This window comes from Melozone crissalis, unplaced genomic scaffold, assembly GCF_028551555.1.
Source record: "Melozone crissalis strain CALT ecotype California unplaced genomic scaffold, PUWL_Pcris_2 ptg000006l_1, whole genome shotgun sequence".
Taxonomy (NCBI): Eukaryota; Metazoa; Chordata; class Aves; order Passeriformes; family Passerellidae; genus Melozone; species Melozone crissalis.
In genome coordinates this window covers 29155041-29161823 of record NW_026535784.1, presented here as the reverse complement: position 1 = coordinate 29161823, position 6783 = coordinate 29155041, and positions in this window count along the sequence as shown.

Genomic DNA, 6783 nt, shown 5'->3' with positions numbered 1-6783 from the left:
TTCTACAGTTAAAAAAGGTTTCTTTAAAAAGTCTTTAAAATAGACTATTTAAAATAAAATACATAAATAAGTTCCCTTTTGCCCTGCTCAATATATTGTTGTGACCAGATTGTCTGACAAAGTCTAAACAAATTGGGGAAGTAATTTAATCTTTTATGTTCAATTCATTCATAAAAAATATTTATGGAGGAAACAGTGTCATCATTCACCCTATTTACACATTGGTCTTCAAACTCTTACCCTCAGCTGATGTTTTCTTTTTGTCTTTTTATCCTTTTTGCCAAAAGGTAAGTCAGTAGCAGAAGATAATTTCTATGTGCTTGCCCTACCTTAAGGACTGGTTTTGCCTCCCCTTGCTTCTTTGAAAAAGCAGGAAAGAAATCAAGAGGAAATACGCTTGCCTGAGACATCAGTAACAGGAATGAGTTTGATAAGTTACAGTTGTTGCTTAGCCATTGATTTGGGCCCAGGGCTGAGAATCCCTCCGAGGATCTATATGTCTGGCTTGATGTTCTCCTTCAAATGTGTCAGCAGAAAAAAAAAAAAAAGTAAGGAAGATATATTAGCCTACCCAGTTTTATGAAGTTATAAAATATGATTCACTTTTAGCCAGCTACAGTCTGCTGACATCCTAACCCATGGCTGTATTTGTAACTTGCTGTCTGTATATTCTGGCAGATTCATCCCTTTGCAGACCTTTCTCAGGAAGACTGGTGAACAGCTCTGGGGAAAGCAACAGAGCACTCCAGCAGGTGTTAGGAATGTTCTCACATGAAGACAAAGGCATTGGAGATTATAATTTTGGCTCTTCACAAATGCAGGATTGCAGTTCAGGGACTTGTCCCCCATAATGGGTCATGAGACGGGACGATAACCCAGTGAAACAATGTGTAGTGAAAACACCTTTTTTGATGTGAATAAAAAAAATCTTCCCACTCAGTTTTCACACAGAAATAATACTTAACTGTTTATCTTATTTTTTCTAATTAGAATCAATTTTACATTATGGATTTGCATCCATAAGTGCAGTGACTGCATTTCAAGGGTCTGTTTAGGGCCTGGAATCTTTCTGAGCAAAGGCTGTTGGAAGAATTACTGTGAATGATGAGAACATGTTGTAGAACATGAAAACATTAGCTTCAACAAAATCTTTCAAGAAGGTAGTTAGTTAACTTTCACTGAGTTTTTTCAATTTTATAAAGTTTATTTTCTGTGGACTGTTATGAATTTCCTGCACAACAGCTAAATAAGAAAGAATCAAGAGTAGATGAATGTAAAATAAACACTTGCAAGGTATCTCTGCTATGACTTTAGGAAAAGTCTATTTTGTAATTACACAGTGATTAACAATTGTATTTGTATTTTCTTATCTCGGTGTCATAAACATCCCCCTTTTTGAAGTTGGCATTAATATGAGCTTTGAAAAAGAATACCGATAGCTCTTTTGAATGTTAACAATATTTTCTTTGAGGATTATGGAAATTAGTTTTAAAGTCTCATTAAATGATAATTTTTAAACCAACTGAAAAACCGAACTCTAAAAATTCTTAGCTAAAATTCAGATCAGTGGAGCATGAAGTTGGTAGGTAACACATTGTTAGATATAGTGTTCATACGTCTATATTCTGTAAACATTTTATTTGCATCCAATATTTTCAATGTAATAATTGTCTGATATGTCCTGCAATTATTTTCATGATACATTTATGAACCAATTTATATATTCATGATCTTAAATAAAAGTCTCACTTTTTTAGGGAAATTAGACTATGCATCAAGAGAACATTTAGTCTGATAGCCATATACTGACAGAAATATAAGTAATTGGTTTTTAAGATAGTGTAATGGTATTTAAAAGATACTTAACTATAAATTGGATTCTTTAATCATCCTATCACTGCTTACAATCCTAGTACTGTAAGAACACTGTGTTTTCCATACAGATCAAATTTCAACAGTTCATAAGCTTCTTTTTGTTATCATGTGATATGTTAAACGTGTCAATTGACTGTGTCAAAATGTGTGTCAAATTAGACAGCCACTAAACAGATTTATTGTAAAGCCATTTAAAATGTCTTTTAAAGGAGCCAGGAGGGAACAGTGGAAATACTTGATAAATCATAGTAATATTAAAGAATGTCAGAAGTAAGCTTGTGGGGATTTGAGTTTGAGTGTCTACTCACTTATTATCAAAACACATGAAATATCCTGCTACATCTGAGAGGGAGAGAAATTGCACTAGTCAATGCATGTATTAAAGAAAATAAGAAAGCAGCAGCCCCCAAAAGGCAAATAAAACCAAGAAAGAAGTTGAAAGATGAAGATAACACACTATTCCCAGATGAATCTTGCAATATTTGTTTTCCATTCCTTTTTATTTATAGACAATTGGGTTCCTTCATAAATATAGAAACAAAATTACACATAAATGAAGAAAAAAAGATAAATAACCTTGGACACTTTGTAGATTGTTTACAACAATCTGTTTCAACTGACTACTAAATCAAAAGCTGCTGTATTTAATGTCAACAAATTTCAGAACTTGTGCTTCAGTCTAGAATTTATTAACTATGTAAATATTGTTAATTGTAAATACATTATTAAATAGAAACACTAAACAAATCTTCCTATGTTCACATTTCATTCTTCTTTGAAGATCTCCTCATTGTTTGCCAGGAATTACTTTTATACTTTGGAATATTTCAGTGATGAGTGAACCTTTCAAAAAAAGCACCAGTGATTTGATTTATTTTGAAGGCATTCTCATTAAACTGTGTACTGCTATATTGAAATACATGATTACTCTAAAAATGCTGACACAAATATTTTTTCCTATTATTCTTTAAGTTTGTTGATTTTCTGTGAATGTTAAATCAAGGACATGAACATACACTTCATCTGCATAGAGATGAAGATGCTTCATATATTCATTATTTCTTCCTCTGCTGTCATTTTTATGTGTATAGATTTTTTAAATTAAGTGTACGAAGCAAGTTCTTAATAAAGCTACCAGTTTTATAAATCTACAGCACTCTAATTTTTTTAACTTCAATTAGAGCAATAAACACATCTATTAGCAATAACTGTACTAATAGACTTCCCAGTGAATATTTCAGCACAATTGAATAAACTAACACTAACATTTATTTTTAGCCTCGATGTGCCTAACTTTTAGTTGACAATTTTTTTCTAATTTAGCACCTGCTTAAGGCATTTGTAATTTTCTGTGAAATAGTTGGAACAAAGTCTTTTAGGCTTGTTCTCAATATAAATTATTCCTTTTCTTTTTTTTTTTTTTTCTAGATGGCATTTTTCAGATGAATATGAACTATACAAAGAGGACTTTCTGTGACTATAAACAATGTTAGAGTGTTTTAGAAGGATGCAGACTGATTTAAAATACATTTTAACAGAGATTTGTTAAGACGTTGGTCAGTTAATGTTTCTAAAGCCACGTACTGTCTGTACTCATGGTTTACATGGCTGATTACACACTGATCTGCTACGTCACTGAATAACTTTTGTTTAACTGGAATACCATATCCTGAGGGTGTAAATGAGGTTAGACTTCATGATGAATATTCTGGTCTTTGTGTCTGATTTTGAACATTTGCATACATGAAATTGTCAGGAAAGAAAGTAACCACTAATATTCTAAAGGGTCATATTGTTATTTAGCACATTTTTTTCTTTCAATCTGTAACCAAAAAATTGTATCAGTTATCATATGTGGTGAAAAAATTTAAATGCCAACATAGCAATTACCTTTAGTATTATGATTTCTCCAGTAGTTTTGATTTCTTCACATGCTGCAGAACCCATAAACAGAGAATTTTAGCAACTTTATTCTATTTTTAACTTCTGAGTTCTCCATGCTCTGATAATGTCATGAGAATTTAGGCACTTTTCCAAATTTTCTGAATTTTTTTGATATCCTTCATCGATATCATAAAAGTAATTATCTGGTTATTTGTCAGATGTTTAATTGGGGTTTTTTTGTTTCTATTCCTGGTTTTGGTTTGTTTGGTTTTTTGGCATTTTTTGTAAAGTAAACCAATTTTCTTTTCATTTTTCACTTATCACTACTTCTTGAATCTCACCTGGCAATCTGGGAGGTAAATCAGCATAGTTCTTTGGGTGTCATTATTGAAGACAGTTTTAGAGAGCACTGAAATTTCTTCTAACCTGAATAGTGCTAGTTACATATGCTCACTAAGATTTTATTTTAACTGGAAAGCAATATTGCTTTGCTTATCCTCGAAAGATGGCTTAATCCTTTGCCAGCCACAACAATGCAGAAGATTTCACAGCACCACTGATTTCTTCCAACACATATCTACAAATAAGACTAATTATTCTTTCAACTTCCTTCTGTGAAATATGACTTGCTCAAATATTTTGGGAAATGTACAGAAACAACAATACTACCTATCAAATCTTTATATTTGAATTCCTTAACTTATCTCAAGATTTTTTCTTCATTAGTTTCTTTGTGGTAATGCAGGCCTTTACTTCTTGAATAATACAGTTTTGGAGAAAAAAAATAATCTCTCCTTTAGCAAAAGAGGTCTCATTAATTCTACTACTAGCAGCAATAATTTCTGCACTAACATCTTGCATACAATTTGTACCTCCAAGCATTCAAATGTTCTCTACATTCTAGAGGAAAATACCGATGATTTAAAAGCTGGTAAAGTGGAGATTTGCATATTGTCACAAGATAAAAAAGGTGTGGATATTTATTAAAGAGAAAATGAGAAAGGCTATTAGAAATGAAAGCATACAGAAGCAGGGCCAAAATTAGTGGAGACCCTGAGATATCACTTTGACAAAGATAAGAAAGGAAAAAGGTAATAGATAGGAAAGAAACAAAGAAGCTGAGACTAGCAGGATTATGCAGTACAGGATTGTCTTTCAACACAGTGCAGAAAAAAAGCATCTGATTTACCAAATGGAATATGTTTGTTCAAACACAGAAAATAGCTGGAAGCTCAAGTACTGCTTATTGGGTTTTGGTTGAATTTTATCATATTGGACCAAATCCCTAAGCCCCAAGTGATGCGGCTTCTGCTTGTGTAAGAGACTCTCATTAGCACAACACTGCTACAGATTTTGTGTGTGTTTAACAGCTTTCAAAGTAATTAATTTTATCTTGGAATGAAAGCAAAACATTTTGTGATTTTGAGTGAAATAGAGTCAGATTACTTGATCCTCAAGTTTCAAGTTAGTCCTTCCGGTCAGAAGCAAAAAACTGTCTTTGTAACAATCTTGTAAAATTGATGTAAAAATCTTGTAACAGAAATCTTCACAGAAATCCATAAATCACCGCAGAATAACTTGAACTTGGAAAATTATGCTTTTTGACAGATTACATGTTGTCAAAAGTATTTTGGCTATTTAAAATTCAGCTAAACATTTTCTGTGGAGTTGTGGAACTCACTCCTTCCTTTACACTCTTCTTCGGAGGCCTCATTTCTGAACAAAAATATTTTCATTTTTGTTTTCTGCAAGCTTAGGAGGTCTGAGATAACAGGTCTCTGCTACTGGATCCAGAAAAAGAAACTACGACTAAAGTTATGTGAAGCAAAAATACAGCAAATGATGAAGAAACATTTGGAAAACTATTTTCATTAATGAAATACCACCCTGAAAGATTTAAAGTGCCTACATCAACTTCTAGCTCACTTCATTCAGATACATAGTAAGAAATGTAGATATCTTTGAACTTACTATATAAGAATACTGGACCTTCACCCTGCCTAAGGCTTTTATGCAAAGAAAACGAAAATGCACAGGTATGCACACACACACACACACGCGCACACACACACAAACACACACATGTATTTTTTTAACTCGTGTCTGTGCTTTCAATATTTTCAGTAATTGTTATTTTCTTTAAACTAAACTGTTAAGCTAAAAATAATACAATGATCTCATATGATACAGAAATTACAGAAGTTTCCTTGAATATTACAAAAGTCCCTGTGTTTTAAGTGGCAGATAATGGGGCAAACATTTGTTGTCGGGGGTTTCCATGGACAGCACAGTCTCTTTCAGTGTAGCCAAACACTAAGATTAGGTAGAATTTACATTATGGCACCAGTAATAGGTTTCCATACTGAATATACTTTTCATATGATTAAACTTTCTGGTTATTATGTCTGGTATTCAAACACTGAAAACCATGATAACACATGCAATAGATATTTTACCTAATTGCCTATGAATAACTATTTACGGCACATATAAACAAATATATTAGATGGACTGGAGCAAAATTAGCCAATGTAATATGCACACAAGCCTGTATATTTTTTTAAAATCCTGAAATGCCAAAAAGGCAAAAGTACATTTAAAAATGTAGAAGGCACAGAATATACTGTTCCTTCATGCAGGCTCTCGTAATTTAAAATTGAATTTACATATGAATGCTTCTTAGCAGTAAAAATCCATAATTTAGAATTATATATGTATATACAGAGAAAAAAATGCTGTAGCATCCTTTGCTGTGGCCTTCTCCATTGGCTTTAGAGCCACTTTCTGGATTAATTTTTAAAGAACAGGAAGAAATCCTGAGGATTGGCTACATAAAAAGTTATAGAGGATTAGAATGCTACAAAAAGTGTTTGCACAAACGCCACAAAAAATTTCAATTAATGTTGCAAACTTTTAAGATAAAATTTTGTTTGATGTTGTGCAATAATCTCCCTGAGATAATTTAAAAAATGCACTAAAATCTTTATGCTATGGACATTAACCAAATACAACATACATGTTATG